Source organism: Oryctolagus cuniculus, chromosome 5, assembly GCF_964237555.1.
Source record: "Oryctolagus cuniculus chromosome 5, mOryCun1.1, whole genome shotgun sequence".
Lineage (NCBI taxonomy): Eukaryota > Metazoa > Chordata > Mammalia > Lagomorpha > Leporidae > Oryctolagus > Oryctolagus cuniculus.
In genome coordinates, this window is record NC_091436.1 from 17298420 (window position 1) to 17318523 (window position 20104).

The 20104-nt window shown below is 48.2% G+C and overlaps 1 protein-coding gene across 8 annotated transcripts in view; it reads right to left on the bottom strand.

Annotated features, from left to right (window-relative positions):
* PLEKHG1 (pleckstrin homology and RhoGEF domain containing G1) overlaps positions 1–20104 on the bottom strand; it is a 229386-nt gene that overhangs the window by 203598 nt on the left and 5684 nt on the right. For 3 of the 8 annotated variants that reach the window (XM_008263681.4, XM_051854241.2, XM_070073417.1), the window contains exon 2: positions 18735–18786. The exons of the other annotated variants lie outside the window; for them this stretch is intronic. The gene's annotated coding sequence lies outside the window, so the exon portion shown is untranslated. The remainder of the gene's footprint in view (positions 1–18734; positions 18787–20104) is intronic. 8 annotated transcript variants of the gene reach the window in all.

The window sequence follows — 20104 nt, forward strand, 5'->3', positions numbered from 1 at the left end:
AGCAAAAGGAATGAGGCTCTGATTTTCCTTCCACCACCCACTTGACAATGACCTTGAGATGTTGAGCTTCCCACTGGGAAACCAGAGATGCTGGTTTACCTGCCTCTACACTGGATGATGGGAAGCTGAAAGAGACAGGCGGGCGGGCAATGGTTCCTAAATGCGTGATGCGCTTGCTCCCTCTGTGTAAAGTGGAGGACCGTTATGTCTCCACTCTCAAAGTCTTACCACAGAGTAGCATTGTCACGGGGCCCAAGAGCACAAGAACTCACAGAACCAGGTCACGTGCTGTCCCCCAGTTATTTATCTTGCAGAATGAGAAACAAAAACAAAGCTCTTCCCATCTGTTTTTGCTGTCCGGCTGCACCTGTGTGGCTGAGGGAGCGATAACATCGACTGTGACTTCAGCGTCACGTGACAAAGCGTACAGCAGTCGGAACTTGGAAACGGTGTCCTCCACATACAGGATACGTGACACAAACAACAGAAGCGGCTTCAGCAAGCCTCTCCCACAGCAAGATGCCAATCAAGAGCCCAAATCTGTGGGGCACAAAAGGAAGCGCCACCTCCTCCCTGATAGGTCGGGCCAAACAAAGGCGGGACCAAGTCTCTCTGCTTCCGAGGGCAGTGGAGGCTGGGTGGCACCCAGCTGCTCCTGTACAACTCCCCCTTTGTTTTCCAGCCCCCGAAGGAACCTCACACTGTTGCAGGCACAGCATTGGTCTTGAAACACACACTTGCTCATTTCCTACTCCAACTTCAAGGGCAAGTATGCAGGTTCCTGTAGGAGTCGAATACGCAGTGAACTTCAGGCACAGGCTGCCACATGCAACGTATTCTCTGGGTAGAGGTCTTCCTTTAGCAGCACCCGTTGCAGGTACCTTGAGGATGGGCCAGGAAGGCCCTTGCTAACTCTGTGCTGGGGAGGGGACAGCTGACCGGGGTGGGGCAGGGCTCTGGGCAATGTCTCATTGGGCTGTCTGCACGGTGGGCTCCTGTGCCCAGTCCAGTCCCTTCTCTCACAAGGATCAGACAAGTGGGGAAATGCTAGAGCTATAGCCCTGTGCCATCTGACACACTCTGTCCCCTGGGTACTGAGGTGAGCTGGGGGACAGGATGGGTGACTCACTGAGCTGTCCACACACTGAAATAGTCTGGTGTCTCCAGCCTTTTGATTTCTGCAAATTTCAGAAAATATAAATAAAAAGTCTGTCACTGGAATGCTTCCTCTTTGTGACTGTAGGTAGGACACACACTAGTTGAGCATTCTTTACCTTTGGGCCCAAACTCCAGCACAGCATCTACAATGGTGTCATGCATATACAGTAAACACCCATAGCACATTTTCACTTGCTTTTCCCAAGATGCACTAATTCAACCAAAGTATGTTTCCTTCCTCCCTCCTAACACCTGATACCCCTTACAGTATCGGTACATCCCAGAAGCTCTTGACATTGGTAGAAGTCTCTAAGAATGGGCACATGTTACCAATCAGTAAGGGAAACAGAGTGAAATGTGTGCAGGATTCAAACATGCCTCTGTCACCTACAGTGCAAGATCAACCACACCAACACAGCCGCACACAACATGGAAAGACCAAGTAGTGATCTCTAAGGTGTTTAAGTGACAACAGGCATTAAGGTAAAGAGATCAAGGTGTGTAGCGTGGTGGGGATGTTGTAGCATAGAAAGTGAAGCCAGTGCTTGGGATGCTACATCCCATATAGAAGCACCAGTGTAAATTCCAGCTGTTCCACTTCTACTCCTGCTCCCTGCTAATGCTCTAGGAAGCAGCAGGTGATGGCTCAAACACTTGGGCCCCTGCCACCCATGTGGGAGACCCGGATGGCATTATTGGCTCTTGGCTTCAACCTGGCCTAGCCCTTTCTGTTGCAACCATTTAGGGACTGAACCAGCAGACAGAGGATATCCCCCCCCCTTTCTCTCTCTCTCTCTTTCTCTCTCTCTTTCTTTCCCTCCTCCCCCCAAGTACAAAGAAGGTAGATAACTATTTTTAAATTATGTATTTATTATATTTATTTGAAAAGCAGAGATGCAGAGAGAGACAGAAAAAGATTGACCAAGATCTTCCAAACACTGATTTGCTCACTTCCCAAACACCTGAAATAGCCACGGTGGGGCCAGGCCCAAGCCAGGAGCTCAGGATGGTAGGGACCCGAGTCCTTGAGCCATCACCTGCTGCCTCCCAGGATGCACATTTGCAAAAACTAGAATCATAAGTGGTGCAAGGACCCGAATCCAGGCATTCTGATGTGGCATGTGGGTATCCTAAGAGGTATCTTAATATCTACACCAAACACTTGCCCCAACAACTAAAAAAAAAAAGGCAAGTTGAGGGGTGGGTACTTGGCCTAGCAATTAAGGAACCTGCATCCATATCATAGTGCCTGGGTTCAGTATCTGCCTCTGGCTTCTGATTCCACTTTTTTGCTAATGCAGACCCCAAGAGGCAGCAGTGATGGCTGGGATTGCATTCCCAGCTCCCTGCTTCTGCCTTGGCTCAGTCCCAACTATTGTGGGCATCCGGGGAGCAAACCAGCGGCTGGGAGGCTTTTTCCTCTTTCTCTCTGTTACCTCCCCTTCCTGTGAAATGAATAATAAAATTAAAAAGAAAAAAAAAAACCTGTTGAGTCCAAAAGATTTGGCAAGTTAGGAGCCAAGCAAAGTGAAACACACAACTGGCTCCCTTCACCCTCCACTTGGGTTAAGTGGGTGTGGAGTGCCGATGGTCACAGAGGGAGTGACAGTGTTGACTCAGAGCCCTTCCCCTCTTGCACAAATAATGCAGGGGTCTGGGGGACAAAGGACAGGCCAGGTGGCTGCAGCAATCTCCTGCCCAATCAGGACCTGCCGGGGCTGAGTGGGGTGTGGCTAGGAGTCACTGAGCTGAGCTACACCTGAGTTGCAGGGGTTTCTCCTCAAGTCTGGGGTTTCCTGCCCATGGCCAGTCCTCGGCTGTGATGAACAGAGAGTTAGAATACAGATGTTGCACAGCGAACATTCTACCTGGGATCCCTGCATCCCATTGGGAATGCAGTTCTTCTGGCTCTGCTCCGGATTCTAGCTTCCTGCTAACGGCACCCTAGAAGGCAGCAGCAGACGGCTCATGTAACTGGGTTCTTCTCCCTTATGTGGGTGGCCCCGGTTGAATTCCAGGGCTCCTGGCTTCAGCCTGGCCCAGCCCTGGCAGTGGCAGATATCTGGGGGGTGAACTGTGGGTGGGAGAGCTTTCTCTGTTTCTCTTTCAAATAAAATGAAAATAACTAATAGATTTTAAAATGTAGAATTACTTCCAAGGACAAAACCTGAATCAGTATTTTCCTTTCCCTACACACACACACACAATCTCCTTTCAGATTAAAACAAAGAGCTACAAGAATGTAAACAATAAAATTAGCAATAAAAATGAACATATGAAGTTGTAAAAGACACGACTGTGTGCTCGTGATCAAATGAAACCTGACATGAATATGGAACAGGCAGCAGCATCACAGTTGCTATTAACGAGATGCCGAAAAATCTACAAAAACTCTCTTCGTAACTCAAAACACTTCTTTGAGAAGAAGAAATCAATTTACACCCCAAACTATAAGCAGTTCAAGTGCAAACAAGCAGTCTTCTCAAAGCCCCAGGTACTGAGGATGCCACCAGGGCCGGGGTCCTGCTCGCTGTCCTGGTGAGCCCCCTAGGGTGGCAGGAGAAGAGACAAGAGCGTTCCCTTCAATGGCTGATGAGGGCAAGCATCCAGAAGCATGCACACATTTGACTTTTTAATTTCTCCACCTCCTGTCACTCCTGCTCCACAGAAGCCAGCCTTGGGGCTGCACAAGCTCCCTGCTCCCAAACTGCTTTCGTCCCCCAGTCAACCATCCCTTTAGCATGCAGGAGCTGGATGATAGGTATGAGCAAGGTGCAAGGAAGAGAAAGCAAAGAAGAGAAACTCCCCTGCAGAGCAGGTGCCCACAAGAGGAGCTCTGCGCTCAGAAGAGAGAGGACCTTTGAACTCCCTGGCCTCCCCCAGGAAAGATCCCCCATTGGTGAATTGTGAGAAAGGGCCTCACTTAAGTCAACCTGTCTAGGGTCTGTCCCCAGAGCAAGTCAGTATTTTTTTTCCTCTCCATAGTCTCTTCCCTGTTATTTCTGCACACAGATTCTCACCAGCTAAACTCTGCCTGCTCTCCCCCTAACCTGATCTCACCCAAGTGTCCAGGCAATAGGCAGGGTCTCCCACAATAGCCAGGCAGGAGCTCCACTCAACCCTTGGGTTTCGAATGCTGTAGTTACCAGAAGGCCACCTTGATTTACTTATCCCACACTGGAGGGAAAATTGCAACTGCTTTTCAAAATACATTTCATTTGGTCACCATGTCCCCTCATGAGTGCTCTCCATTGGGCCACCCTGTGCTGGGAAAGTCAGCACCCTCAGTGCCCAAGCCCCTCTTCCTTCCCGACTCCCACAAGTCCACTGTTAAATCCTGGGAATTCTATGAGCCAGTTGTTAAACAAAATCATCATGAAAAAGTTAATAATAAGCTTAAAATTAAATAATGCATTGTATTAAAAACAGAATAAATGCTAGAAGCACATCACTTATTAAAGTTGTTTTATTGCATTTTGTTGCTGTCTACACCTCTAAGGTAATTGACAGCTGTTGTGCCTACATGGTAAAAAGCACAGCTTTGGGGCTGGCACTGTGGTGTAGCTAATAAAGCTGCTGCCTGCAAGGCCAGCATCCCATAGAGGCACAGATTTGTGTCCATGTCCTGGATGCTCTATTTCCAATCCAACTCCCTGTTAGTGGCCTGTGAAAAGCAGTAGAAGACAGCTCAAGTATATGGGCCCCTACTACCCACATGGGAGACCCAGAAGAAGCTCCTAGCTCCTGGCTTCAGCCTGGCCCAGCTCTGGCTGTTGCAGCCAACTGGGGAGTGAGCCAGTGAATAGAAGACCTCTCTTCTCACTGTCTCTCCCTCTCTCTGTAACTATGACTTTCAAACAAAACAGTTAGTCTTATTCCAAAAGTATTGCTTTGTTTTACAATGTGATATTGCACATTGTGATTGTACATCTCTTCCCTACTCTGCAGCTGGTAATGTCAGCTGCAGTGGGAATACTGACACCAAGAATATTGGCAAATGCTGCAAATCAAGACTTGATTTGTGTATGTTTCAGAAAGAGATGGAGAAAGCATCAATACAGATTAGACATAAAAGTGTGTTCTGTCTGTAGCTGTTATTTATAGAAACAGCACCCAAAAATGAGGCAATCATGTACCGGCATTCCAAAACAATGACCCAGTGACACACAGGAGTCACGCAGCTGAATGAGTGAAGCTCTGACATACATTGTCATTGTTTCCCTTTTGCCTTACTCATATTAAAAAAAATCAAACAATATCCCTGTCAAAGCTACATTCATTTATTAATAGGTTGGTTAGTCAAATAAAGTTTGGCAATCATTAACAAAAGCTCCTACAAGAATGAATTTACATCATTATTATTATTTCCAAATTGTGTGTCATGCACCCTTTTTGTCAGTATGTGTAATAAACTCATATCTTGTACATATGCACACACTCACACTCATACACACAGCCCCCTTCCATGCAATGGGTTGTTAAACATTAACCAGCACACTCTATACGCTTTCTGCCTTCCCTGTTCGGATACATTCTCTCTCCCTACGTGGCCTCTTCCCACACCCCAGGTCTCCCACCAAACAATGCTTGCTGATATGCCCATCAACAGCTGCAGAGGGTTTGTCTGTCTCAGTGCTGGGAGAATGGAAGGAAATCCGTTGCATTTGTAAGCCCTTGGGTAGGCTCTCCTGCCTCGCTTCCAAAGGGGCTCAGCCCAGCTGGCAGCTGCATTCACCTCTGACCATCAGCATCACGGATCTGCACTTTCTCAGGCAGCCCAGGAAGAGGCAAACACCTTTAAATGAGACCCAGACCTCACTGGATTCAATGGGGAACACTGCCAAGGAGAGGCAGAGTTCTGTGCTTCGAAAGGTTTCACACATGAACAAACAGACTTTCCCTAAAAGCCCCCAGTCATTTGAGAAAGTGGGAAACATTTAAAAGCACGAGAGTAATTAACTGGTTAATTACTCCTCATCAATTTACTTGTAAATTTCACAAGGACATCAATTTTGATTCTGAAATTCCGGTAGAAACAGCAATTGTGTTGACTCAACTGGAGGATAAAAGTGCTGTCTTAGCAAAAACGTTTAGAAAAGGAAGTCTCTTAATTCTTCTCCAGGCCACCATGAAAACAAGTGTGATTAAAGTGATTGCTATTCTTCAAACTCAGCGGAGCATAATGGATTCTATAATCTTCCCCAAAAGCATGCCACCAAAGAGTGTTGTTTTAACTGAACAAATCCCTCAAACTCAGGATGCCTTGTTACAAAGGATTTCCTGTAATTCTCTGGGAATATGCAATAGAACAAAACTCACAGAATTTAAGTTTCTGAAAATACCCACTTTAACTTCAAATTCTTAATCTTGGCAAAAATCATTATTTCTGACTCTTGCATGTCTTTGTAATCCTCTCAGTAATGTTTAAATCATTCCTCCCTCTAGGTCTTTAGAATTTCTGCATTTACCAAAGGAGATGGAGAAAACTGCAACCTCACTCACCCTTGGAGCCATCAATTCAGTCCAAACATGGAGTCCTCCCGGCCAGTCTCATCCATCCACCTCCTTGTCCAATGAGCACGTTCTTCCAAAATGTGATGCAAAGGAGGCAAGCACTCCCCGTCAGTGCTCAGGTCTTTCCTGATGTCCCATGAGTGACTGGCGTCCTGAGATGACCAAGGTCTTCAGGAGTTTACTCCCCAGAAAAGAATGCCCCTGGAGCTGGTGTCATGGCATAGCAGGTAAAGCTGGCATCCCATATGGGCACCAGTTGTTTGAATTCTGATTCCTGGTTGCTTGAATTCTGATCCAGCTCTGAGCTAATGGCCTGGGGAAAGTAGTGGAGTGTGTCCCAAGTGCCTGGGCATCTGCCACTCACATGAGAGACCAGAAGAACCACCAGCCTCCTGGCTTCAGCCTGACCCAGCCCTGGCCATTGTAGCCATCTGGGGGGTGAATCAGTGGGTGAGTGGGTGGAAGATCTCTCTGTCTCTGTCTCACCATCGCTTGCTGTAAGTCTGACTTTCAAATAAGTAAGTAAATCTTTTTTTTTTTTGGACAGGCAGAGTTAGACAGTGAGAGAGAGAGAGACAGAGAGAAAGGTCTTCTTCCATTGGTTCACCCCCAATGGCCGCCACAGCCAGTGTGCTGTGCAAATCCGAAGCCAGGAGCCAGGTGCCTTCTCCTGATCTCCCATGCAGATGCAGGGCCCAAGCACTTGGACCATCCTCCACTGCACTCCTGGGCCACAGCAGAGAGCTGGACTGGAAGAGGAGCAACCGAGACAGAATCCCGCACCCTAACCAGGACTAAAGAACGCCAGCCAAATAAGTAAATCTTTAAAAAAAAAAAATTGGTTGCAGGTGCCGCTGCTCACTTGGCTAATCCTCCACCTGCGGCGCCGGCACACCGGGTTCTAGTCCCAGTAGGGGCGCCAGATTCTGTCCCGGTTGTTCCTCTTCCAGTCCAGCTCTCTGCTGTGGCCCGGGAGTGCAATGGAGGATGGCCCAAGTGCTTGGGCCCTGCACCCCATGGGAGACCAGGAGGAAGCACCTGGCTCCTGCCATCGGATCAGCGCGGTGCGCCGGCCACAGCGTGCCGGCTGCAGCGGCCATTGGAGGGTGAACCAATGGAAAAGGAAGACCTTTCTCTGTCTCTCTCTCTCACTGTCCACTCTGCCTGTCAAAAAATACATAAATTGGTACTTAAAAAAAAAATGCTCTTGAACTTGTCAGGAAACAACACTTGGCAAACTGAAGTGTTTGTTGGAAATCCCCAGTTGTTAAACACTGGCATCTGATACTGATCTGTGCATGTGGGGGACATCTCCCCCCACATGTTAAACCTGGAAATGGTTTCTTCCTCTAGAGAAGACACCCTGACATCCAACCAGAACCACAATCAACCCCAGGTGGGCTGGGCCCCTCAGCAGTCTAGTCCAGTCCAGAGCGTGGCCAGAGCCACTCCACCTCTGCCTGGCACATCTTGTCATGGTCCTTTCCTCTTTTCTCAGGAATGAGTGGGTCCCCAAGTTGCCACTCTCCTTACAACACAAGCTGTGATTTTTTTTAATTTAAAAAAAATTTTTTTTGACAGAGTTAGAGAGAAAGAGAGAGAGAGACAGAGAGAAGGGTCTTCCTTCTGTTGGTTCACCCCCTAAATGGCCGCTATGGCTGGCGTGCTGTGCAAATCTGAAGCCAGGAGCCAGGCACTTCCTCCTGGTCTCCCATGCGGGTACAAGAGCCCAAGCACTTGGGCCATCCTCCACTGCGCTCCCAGGCCAAAGCAAAGAGCTGGACTGGAAGAGGAGCAACCAGGACAGAATCCAGCGCCCCAACCGGGACTAGAACCCGGAGTACTGGCGCCGCAGGCAGAGGATTAGCCTAGTGAGCCATGGTGCCAGCCCAGAAGTTATGGTTTTATCTGGGTATAGGGTTGTCCCAAATTAACAGGACAGCCCTCAGGACATTAAAATGGAAGAAGCTTAGATCCCAAGTTGCTGAAAGCCACCTATTAGCCCTGACTCCACTCAGTTCTGTGAGGAAAAGGCCAATTTCTTCCTCTTTTAAGTCACTGTTTTACCTTTCCTCACTTTTCTTTCCATGGACTTACACCCTTGTATCCATGGATTTCAAATTCGTTGCACCAAAATAAACTTAAATTTTCAAAATTTATTTGAGAGGGAGAGAGAGAGAGAACATTGTCATACACAGGTTCATTTCCCATTGGATTGGGGCTGCAGCCAGGAATTCAATCCAGATCTCCCACGTGGGCAGCAAGAACCCAATTACTTGAACAACCACCACTGCAATCTAGGGTCTGCATTGGTGGAAAGCTGGAGTCAGGAGCCGGAGCCAGAAAATGAACCAAAGCACTCTAATGTAGAACACTAGACTAAAGAGCTGCTCCCCCTAAACTTACTTTTTTTTTTTTTAAAGACGTATTTATTTATTTACTTGAAAGTTATAGTTAAAGAGACAGAGGGAGAGAGAGTGTGTGTGTGTGATAGAGATCTTATGTCCACTGGCTCACGATACAGATGCCTGCAATAGCCAGCGCTGGGCCAGGCTGAAGCCAAGAGCTTCTTCCGGGTCTCTCAAATGGGTGGCATGGCCCAGGTACTTGAGCCGTCACCTGCTGCTTTCCCAAGTCATTAGCAGGGAGCTGGATTGGAAGTGGAGCAGTCAGGACCTGAACTGGCACCCATATGGGATGCCAGCATTGCAGATGGTGGCTTTACCTGCTAGGCCACAATGGCTGGCCCCTTATTTTTAAATCTCATTTTCCATAAACTTTTTGAAGGGGCCGTGAGGGAGGAGAAGGACAGGCAAAGCAGAGGCCAGTGTTCAGAGGGTGATGCAGGCCCTGGGAGAGTGAGCAGAGATCTCCAGGTCAAGGCGACCTGTTGGGTCTGTTTGGGGGGGAGGGGAGGGGCACAGACTCTGAAGCAGAGAAGCGCCCAGTGGGGCGTGCTCCGCAACAAGATCCTCAGAGCTTGGGCTGAGGCTCTGTAGCCTCGGTCCCAGGGAGGGATTGGGGTTGTAGGTTATCCAAAGCTCTCTTCACCTCAAATATACCACCAGTTCTCCTGCCTTGAGCAAGCCAGGGTCTAGGAAAGACAGAGCCGCTCCTTGTGGATGTCGGGGAGTGAGGCAGAACTCGCATCTGGACATGCTACGTGAAGTCATTTGCCAGTGTGTTCCCAACAAGACTAGCTGCAGCCTCAACACATAGGAAGGAGCCCACTGAGGCTGCAGCAACCTTACTTCAATACGAAGTGAAGCGTCATTCCGTCATTCAGAGGCCGGCACTGTAGCATAGCAGGCAAAGCCTCGGCCTGCAGTGCCAGCATCCCATATGGGCGCTGGTTCAAGTCCCGGCTGCTCCACTTCCGATCCAGTTTCCTGCTAGTGGTTTGGGAAAAGCAATGGGAAATGGCCCCAGTGCTTGAACCTCTGTATCCACGTAGGAGGCCTGGATGAAGCTCTTAGCTCCTGGCTTTGACCTACCGTAGCTCTGGCCATTGTGGTCATCTTGTGAGTGGGTCAGTGGATGGAAGATCTCTGTCTCTCCCTCTCTCTCTATAATCTTTCAAAATAAATAAGTAAACCTTTAAAAAAATAATTCAGTCTCTCATTAGGGGTTTCAGTAACCCCCCAAATGCCCGGGGTAGCATAGAACCTATTTTTCATTGCCCCCTTCAGTGTTCACTAGAAAAAAGAAGTCAGAACTATAGGCATTGCTTTTTGATCCTTTCAATACCACAAAAGAAAACTAAATTGTTCTAACACTCAGAACCTCATCAAACTGACCCTTAACTAGCTGTCAAAAGGTAATGACCCGAAGTAAAATGACAACAGTGCTTTTGCTAATCCACAGTGACCACAACAAAACCTTAAAGAGAAAGCAAGAGTTTAGATACAGGGGCAGAGAGGCCTAGGAGGTAACAGTGTTGAGGATGAGGTTCCATTTGATAGCTCCTTGCCCCCAAGCTACCTTTGGGAGCCTTTCCACTCTGGCTTGGAGGTGACCAACAACAGTGGCTCGGTGACAAGGGAAAGACCACAGTTGTCCAGTAAGTAGCTGCTGAAAGCCAAGCACAGGATAACACTTTGTCTACCATTGCTATACATTCATAACAATCCTATGCTCTAGTTCCCCACTGTCTCCCATTTTACAAATGCAGAACTAGCTGACAAACAGTACTGTTCATAGTTATAAGACAGTGCACGCTATTCTACCAGTATGAACCATGCGACTTTCATTCCCTGTTCAAGAAGGGTGGAAGCAGCGGGATTCCAGACCCATCTGACACAGAAAGTCAGATTCCAGCCTATCCCAGCTAAAACTCTGAAGGTAGCGGCTCACTCAAAGGCACTGCTGTTTGTCCTACACACTCATAAACATGAGACATAGCCATGCCTAAGCTGCTTCATGAGTCAAGTGGGCTTTCTTACATTAGCTCAGGACCACAGTCACCACCAGGGACTGGTGTTGTGGTGAAGTGGGTTAAGCCTCTGCCCGTGATGCCGGCCCCATATGGGTGCCAGTTCCACTTCCTGTCCAGCTTCCTGCTAATGTGCTTGGGAAAGCAGCAGAAGGTCGCCCAAGTACTTGGATGCCAAGTGGGAAACTGGGATGGAGCTTCAGGCTCAGCCCTACCATTGTGAACATCTGGGGAGTGCAGCAGTGGATGGAAGACAGCTTTCTCTCCCTCTTTCTCTGTACCTCTGCCTTTCAAGTAAATGATAAACCAAGTAAATAAATAAACTTTAAAAAATTACAATCACCATTTATAATGTTTTTTTTATAGAACTGTCTTCTAAGGACAAATTTTTAGAACACAACTCAGTCATCCATTCAAACATTATAATGTCAATTATGTACCTGGGACATGGCAGTGAACAAAAGAGACCAAAGGCAAAAAATCCAAAAATAAAATAACAAAATCCTGTTCTGACATGGCAATTTGACTATGGACAAAGTCCCGGTTGACCAGTTGGTATTAAGGAGCCACTGCCACTTTGATTAGGTGTGTTAATTTTGTGATGGCTATCAAGAAAAATGTCCTTATCAGCTGGAAATAGATATTGAAATATCTGTGGGCAAAATAACATGAAACCTTAGATTTGCTTTTGTTACTCCAAAGTGGGGGATGTAGGAAAGAGGGGAAACAGGTGATGTAAGATCATCAAAATGCTTATACTTGCTGAATCTGGCAGATGGGTATGTGGGGGATCATTATATTATTTCCTCTACTTATGGCTGTTTGGGAATCTCCTTAATTAAATGATGAATTCCTCCACCAAGGAGCTTAGAAAGACAACAAACAGTAATTTACGGTGTGTCAATCACACCAGCCATAGGAGGTAAGAAATGGGTGGATAAATATCTCAATCTTTGTACAAGCATACAAAATTTATTTCTCATATGAGACATGGATAAGCCGATAGCCTACATTAGGGTAGGAAATTAATACACAAGGAACTTAATAAAATGGTAACCGAAAGACACTTGGTTTTCTGAGAAAGAAGATTTGGGGTTTTTTTGAAAGATGTTGAATTTCACAGAAATTTTGATGGAATAATAGCTAACATTAGCCTAAATTTTTCTGTGAGGACTAGGTTCTGCACACATGTTAGAGGATGATTTAGCCCTCATTATAACCCCAGGAAGTAGTATTATTTCCATCATCTGTAAGATGGTGCTCTAGGCTTGAAGAGGCTAAACAGTTTGTGCAAGGTCATGTCAACGCTAAGTGGTGAAACTCAGCTTGAGTCCAGGTAGTCTGGTTCCAGGGTCTACAGATTTACCTTCCAAACCACATTACTGAGAACACAGGGTAAGAGCTGGCTCTTCAGCCAAGAGGTAAGTAGACTGCCTAGAGAAGCTTCCTTAGAAGCCCAGGAGTCTGAGGGCAGGAGTGAGGAAGAGGGAGTCTTAGGGGAGGTTTTCCATCCCTTCTGTTCCCACCACCACCACGGCCCATCCACCCCCAGTCCCTTGGGCTGCTGCTCTCTGCTCTAGAATATAGCATAACTGAATCAGACACCCAGCACTCAGAATATAGCATAACTGACTCAGAACCAAGAGATGGCAACTGCTGGACTGACGCTGATTTAGTCACAAAGGTTTAAGGTGCTCTCTCTGCTGGGCAGTTCTAAAGCACTAGGAATACAGTGGTGAGCAACACAAGGTCCCCGTCTCTGGGACAGCAGGACAGATGCTCAAAAATACACCCTCTGCGAGGAGTTGAGAAACACTATGCACACAAGGAGGTGTGGTCAGATGGTCAGAAGGCCGCGGCTGGCAAGGTATAGCGGGGTCAGGAAGCCTTCTTCGCTAAGGGGACACTTGAGCGGGGAACAGTCAGGCTCTGAAGTCTGGAGAAGAATGTCCCAAGCAGAGGGGAACAATCTGAGGCTGGCGTGTGGAATTGTGGGGAACATGGAGGCCAGCAAGGTTATGCTGAGTGAGTAAGGAGAGCAGCAGGAGCGAGATGACAGAGCAGGGGCCGGACTGGAAGGGGCTCACAGGCTGCCCCACGGACATGCTCCTGGCTCTGAGCCAGGTGGAAAACCCTCAGAGGAGACTGAGCTAACAAGGAACAGGACCACCTGGCTGCTGTGTAGCAAACAGACAGTAGGGGGCAAAGTGCACACAAGGAGACCTGTTAGAACCTACCCTGGTCATCCAGGGAGGGAACAAAGTGGGAGGACCTGTAGCAAACAGTGAAGACTGTGACAAGTTCTAATATGGTGGATGTGTTGGGGACAAAGGCCACACGGTTTCCTCTGCGGATGGGACCTGAAGTTTGACAGGAGGGTGGGACCAGAGAAACACTAAGGCTTTCTCAGCAGGACTTTTACCTCTGCCTTAAGTTCCATTGTCACCCTTGCCTATGAGCTAAGCCATTAGAATAGGCTCATGTTAAAATGCATTCAATGGTCAGGTTTGTGTTCTGGAAACATCAATCAATGCTGGCCCAGCAAACTGTTGTAGGCAAGAGACTGAGCCGAAAAGGACAGGAAGGGGTGTGAGTAAATGAATATGGATTGAGAACTATTTAAGGAGTTATTGCTACCGACTGGAAGAGGCAGGAAAGGGAAGGAAAACGGCTTGCTGTGACCATTGAATGGCTGGGCTATTAACTAAGAGTTGGAAAAGGCTGGGGGGAAAACCAGGCCAGGAAGTTAGAGGTAGGTCTGGAAATAGAGATTACGAGTGCAGCGCTGTGGGGAGGGGGTGACCAAGTCAGCTGTGCGAAAGCCAAATTGATAGATCCCAGGTTTCTGAACAGGGTGGGAGGCTCAGACAGCCCCATTATAGTTTCCCTCTTGCCTTCTTTTGAAACACATTAAGGCCTATTTGAGCCAGAAATTTCCAATCAGAATACTCTAAGGGAAACACCATTTGATTACTTTTTAAACAGCACAGTAACTAAAACAAGGCCGCCAGAATCCATTCTCTTTGAATATGAATTGCTCCTTTGGAGATTTGTCTTAACAAAATGAATTTATAAATCACACAGCAGTAATAGGACTTCTTAAAGCACCCCCCCCCCCACCGCCATGTAGTTATGCCATATTCTTTTTTCTTCCTAGTAAGAATTCTGAATATGAGAATAATAAATACAGACTTCTCAACCTCGTCTTCACATTTCTAAACTGGCAACCTAGAATTAAGGTTTTTACCCAGAAGCCGCACACCGGCATTGAACACCAGACCTCTGAACTCCGCTTGACAGTGGAAATAGAGACTTGGACCAGAATCCAAGTGAAACAACTGATTACAGATCACCAGTGTGCCAGGGACCATGCTCTCGAGGGACAGCAGAACGACGGCTCTGGCCCGATCTCTGTGCCCCAGGAGATCCGCTCCTTACCCCAAGGCCTCAGATGCTCTCCCATACATAATCAGGCATGTTTATGGGCTTGGCCAAGGGTTGATAGCCTGCCTAGAAACGCACAAGCTGCTCAAAGGGTTTGGAACATTAGAGAGACCTCGTTGAGAGCTAGTTCTGTTCCAGAATAAACACAACTCCCGTTGAGTTTGCAAGTTTGCTATAAACCAGTGACAGGGATGCGTGGACACACGTACTAACAGAGCACTGCAATTCCAGACCCAAACACTTTTAAACCAATACAACTACTGGATTCTCATTACATTTGAAAGAAAACACTTCCTAAAGAAACCTTTATGAAGTGTTAACAGCTTCTTTACTTCTCTGGTGGGTTTTCTGGACTTTCTGTCTCCTTTTATCTCCTTTTATCTCCTTTCCTCATCTTCTTTTTCATTTAAATATTTACCTTCCTACTTAGGATTTTTGTTCAAGTAATTGGTGAAAACTGAGTTTGCTGCTCTTTGCTTAATTTTCTTAAAGATCATTTTGACCAGTAGAAGGAAAACTATTTTGTTCACACACTTGTTCTCAAGGAGTATGAAGTCTGCTAAGGGAAGGCTGACAATGAAATAGTTTTTGGGGCCGGCACTGCGGCATAGCCGGTGAAGCCGCTGCCTGCAGTGCCAGCATCCCACATGGGTGCCAGTTCGAATCCCAGCTGCTCCACTTCTGATCCAAATCTCAGTTATGTCCTGGGAAAGCAGCAGAGGATGGCCCAAGTCCTTGGGCCCCTGCACCCATGTGGGGGTTCCAGAGGGAGATCTGGGCTTCGGATTGGCCCAGCTCTGGCCATTATGGTCATTTGGGGAGTAAACCTGTGGATGGAGGACCCCCGTCCCTCTGCCTCTCTGTAACACTGCCTTTCAAATAAATAAATAAATCTTTAAAAAGAAAAAAGGAAATAGCTATCAAAGGTATCACATCAGGGGAGGGTGCTTAGCCTCACTGTTAAGACCCTCCTATATCCCACACTGGAGTGTCTGGTTCCGATTCCAGCTTCCTGCCGATGCAAACTCTGGAGGGCAGTGATGATGGTTGTGGTGACTGGGTTCCTGCCACCCATGTGGCAGATGTAGATTGAATTCCCAGTCCCAGCTTCAGCTCCCGCCCAGCCCCAGCTTTGTGGGCATTTGTGGAGCGAATCAGCAGATGAAAGCTCTCTCTCTGTCTCGCTGCCTCTCAAATCATTTTAATTAGAAGGGAAAGTATTGCACCCTAAGTGCTAGGACAGAGGTAACAGGAATGCCAAGAGCTGAAGGAAAGGAGCGCTTGGCGGTGTGGGAGCAGGTGAGCTTATCCCTCCTGGCTACCCACAGAGCATCTCTGGCAGTGTGGTGACTTTGCTCAGGGGAGCCAAAGGAGAAAGAGAGATGCAAGTGAGCACGGAGAAGCCAGCAAGGAGGGCAGAGCAAACAGCGGCCCTGCCCCCCAGCCAAACCTCGAGCTGCAGTGTCTTCGCTGGCGCTCCAGTTCTGAATCACACCGGGCTGCGCCTTCTCCTCTCTGCCAGCTGCCTTCTCTGCACCACGGCAATAGCTTCCCAACAGCTCCAGCTAAGAACCTTCCGCTACAGTTCTCGGCACGACAGCCAGAGTGTTCAGTGGGCAGTATTCAGGCGATGTTCATCTCCAGCTCACGCCCTCCCAGCTTGGCATCCCACGCTGATGGCAAAGAACGCTCACGTTGTGCAGCCCTAACAACCCAGCCCCGCCTACGTCCCCCCAACTCCACACCTACACTCCTGAAGCTGCTGTCTCTCTGAGGCCCTCCACACTTGCTCCTCTCCCCACCTAGACCGTTCTTCCCTCAGATCCATCAGGAGCAGCACCTCCTTGGCCCCAAGACTACCCCCTCAGGTAGACCTTTCTGACCACCCCACCCCACCCCGTCCCGTCCCACGCCTGGTCACATGGTCACTCTGCGTTTGGTCTGGTTTGTTCATCACTGTTTCTCCAGAGCTTACGTACATTTGTTGAATAGATTAATTCTAATCTGAGTTTCCAGGTACAATGAATACTGGGTCCCTACTATAGCAAAACAAATAAAAAATGTGTTTCCTCCCCACCATGGACTCTTGCCTCAGGAGTCTTAAGGCTCTTCCAGCACCCAGGTGGCTTTTCCCAGCTGTTTCCCCACCGATTTACTGATCCAGCCACAGAACACCACATTGTGTCCCAGAAGTATGCACAGATACTATGTGTCAACCAGAAACAAATTAAATGTGCCACTCAGCAGACATAAAATAGCCATTCTTTATCAAGGGCTTATTATGAATGAGGTGCACTATCTTTATTATACAGTTTTAAGCCTACTCTAAAAGGTATTTACAAGTTACTTCCCACTGACACACAGACTGCCTAATTCTATTCTATCCTTCCCACATTTCATCTGAGTATTCAGAGCTAAGAAAAACATCCTTTCCAAGCACACCATTTTTCCCATAATTCATGCCCTAGGACCAGTGCTTGGTTTGGTGCTATAAGCAAAGAAAGGAAGAAAATCTTAATTTGGTTGTTATATATATTATGCAAATCAAGGTATCAAATATGAATCTTCTCATTAAAGAGTAGGTATGGGGGTTGGCACCGTGGCTCACTTGGTTAATCCTCCACCTGTGGTGTCAGCATCCCATATGGGTGCCGGTTCTAGTCCCGGTTGCTCCTCTTCCAGTCCAGCCTCTGCTGTGGCCCAGGAGGGCAGTGGAGGATGGCCCAAGTGCTTGGGCTCCTGCACCCACATGGGATACTAGGAGGAAGCACCTGGTTCCTGGCTTCGGATCGGCGTGGCGCCGGCCATAGCGGCCATTTGGGGAATGAATCAACAGAAGGAAGACCTTTCTCTCTGTCTCTCTCTCTCTCTCTCTCTGTCTATAACTCTACCTGTTAAAAAAGAGTAGGTATGCTTTCTACATATAGTCATAATACAAATACAAAAAGAATCTTAGAATACCTATTGCTAGCTATTATGTCTTCAGCTAGTAGTAAAATGTACGTTCTTCTTTATTTCTAAAGAAATTAAGAATAAACTCCCATGAACTTCCTACCCAGATACTGCTTGAACTACAGGAGCACTGCACCATGGTACGTGATAGATCACAAAGCAAAACCAGCCTCCTTGGCCGGTGCCGCGGCTCACTAGGCCAATCCTCCGCCTAGCGGCGCCGGCACACCGGGTTCTTGTCCTGGTTGGGGCGCCGGATTCCGTCCCGGTTGCCCCTCTTCCAGGCCAGCTCTCTGCTGTGGCCAGGGAGTGCAGTGGAGGATGGCCCAGGTGCTTGGGCCCTGCACCCCATGGGAGACCAGGAGAAGTACCTGACTCCTGGCTCCTGCCATCGGATCAGCGCGGTGCGCCGGCCGCAGTGCGCCGGCCGCGGCGGCCATTGGAGGGTGAACCAACGGCAAAGGAAGACCTTTCTCTCTGTCTCTCTCTCTCACTGTCCACTCTGCCTGTCAAAAAATAATAAAAAAATAAAAAAATAAAAAAACAAACAAAAAAGCAAAAACAAAAAACAAAAAACAAAACAAAACAAAACAAACCAGCCTCCTCTTGCTCCGCAGGAACATTCTGGATTTTGAAAGTCACTGCTATCATGGAACTCATCACACTCAACATACAGATAATTACAATACTGTCCTCCGGTTCAGACAAGCTCTAGAAGAAACAAGAAGCAAGAGAGCTTCCCGGTGACACTTTATGGAATGTCCCTGTGGAGGTAGCGCTCCCTGGTGATGGGGCGCACCTATGGACTACAGGGGCTCCACCAGGACCCTATCATCACTTCCACATACCTCCTTGGTGTTGGCTTCAAGGTCAGATACCGTTAAGGCCTGAGATTAAATGGCATTCTTTAGAGTTGAATCTGACCACTTAATTGTTAGAGGAGGAGCAAGAAATAGCACTTATATTAAGGAGAGTAAAGAGAAATGGAAAAAAAAAAAAACAACCCAAGACCACCACGACTTCCCTCCACGACTCCACTCCAAAAGCTCCCAGTGCGTCCCGGTGCTATTTCCCTGACAGCCCGGTGTAGTCGGCCTTCCATGCACCATGCCCCACCTGTTTGCTACAGCCCCACCCTCACGACTCCTTAACTTTTAAAGCCTCCATCTTCCTAATATCCCACCCCCCACCCCGCCACCCCTCAGTGACCCTTGGATTCTGCGTCACGACTCACTCACGCTCCTTCATCCGTGTGTGCGTCGTTTCCAATCTGCAAAGTGAGACACCTGAAAATGTGAACGGTAAGCTACTTCAGAGCAGCAAACACATCACCCTTGGAGGCAGCTATAATATGTTAGCACAACACAGATGCTTAGACTAATAACAGGCTTACGTGGTTAAAGGGGACAAACGCTGGACGGTATATTTATGCTCAGATTACAGTGTTTCCCCACTCACAGCACAGCAGAGAAACACAGATGTCAGGGTTTGAGGACTGTCTGTAATCACGCAGCCAGGGGAGCGGAACGCTGACGGCTGGGGATGGGCCCTTCCCTGCTTCCTGGTGGCCTCACCTCTTCATCACTCCTTCCCACCCCCCCACTCCCACTGCAACCAACTTGCTGGTCCCAGACAGGAGGCAGCCTTAAACCATCCCCTGGAATGCCCAAGAATGCCTTTTCCTTTACATGGACCTGTGTCCAGAGATGCCTATTTGGGCCAGTGTTGGTGTCTGATCTGAAGCCTTCCAATGACGTGAGGGCCTTCACCCACATGGGACAATGCAGGGAGGAAGGAGGTAGCTCAGGAAGATGCGGGCTTTGACTCCTCTGTTGGACAGCATGCGAGAAGGGGACTTTGGTCTGGCTTCAGTAGCAGAGTTGGAAGAGCAGGAAGGAGCCGACAAGCACCCTGAAGATACAGATTCCAGAAGAGCGGATGGAAGGACAGGCTCCCCATGTGAAGAAGGCTGGTGTGCCAGGCGGGGACATGGGTGACATGTTGAAGGAAAATCAGAACAGCATGGAGGCACCCTGGATTGCAACTAGAAATAGCCAAGCATTGTCAACATTCCCACTGAGTCATCCGGAAACAGAAGTTAAAGGAATCTTGGGGGGAAGGAGGGAGAGCTGGAGATGGAGAGAGAGGGGGGGAGGGGGAGCGGGGGAGAGGGAGAGGGGAAGATCCAAACTGGGTATGGAAGAAAGGTCTTGAGTAGGACCCAGAGTTTACAGCATGGTCAGAAAAGCTAAGACTTCAGCAGTGTTTCACTCTCTCAGCAGAGAGGAAGGAGGGGAAATATTGGAAGAGAACTCAGCTCAGAATGGGAAAACCCTGAGGCTTGCCAGAGCAGGCAGGGGGCTGCCCTGAAATGGAGCCCCTTCCATTCCACTGCCAGGAAGGATCAGCTCCATCACAGGACCTTCAGCCCCCCGGGCAGGCAGGGGAGGGCGAGCGTTTATGTGAAATTAAATCTAGGAAACAGAAGAAGTCAGCCCTGAGAGCTTTCAGTGCCCCGAGGAAGGCACTTCTGTGCATCAAGGATTCACACATCTCTGGAGACAGCTGCCAAAAGGAATTATCCCTCTGCAAGAGCTCACACGG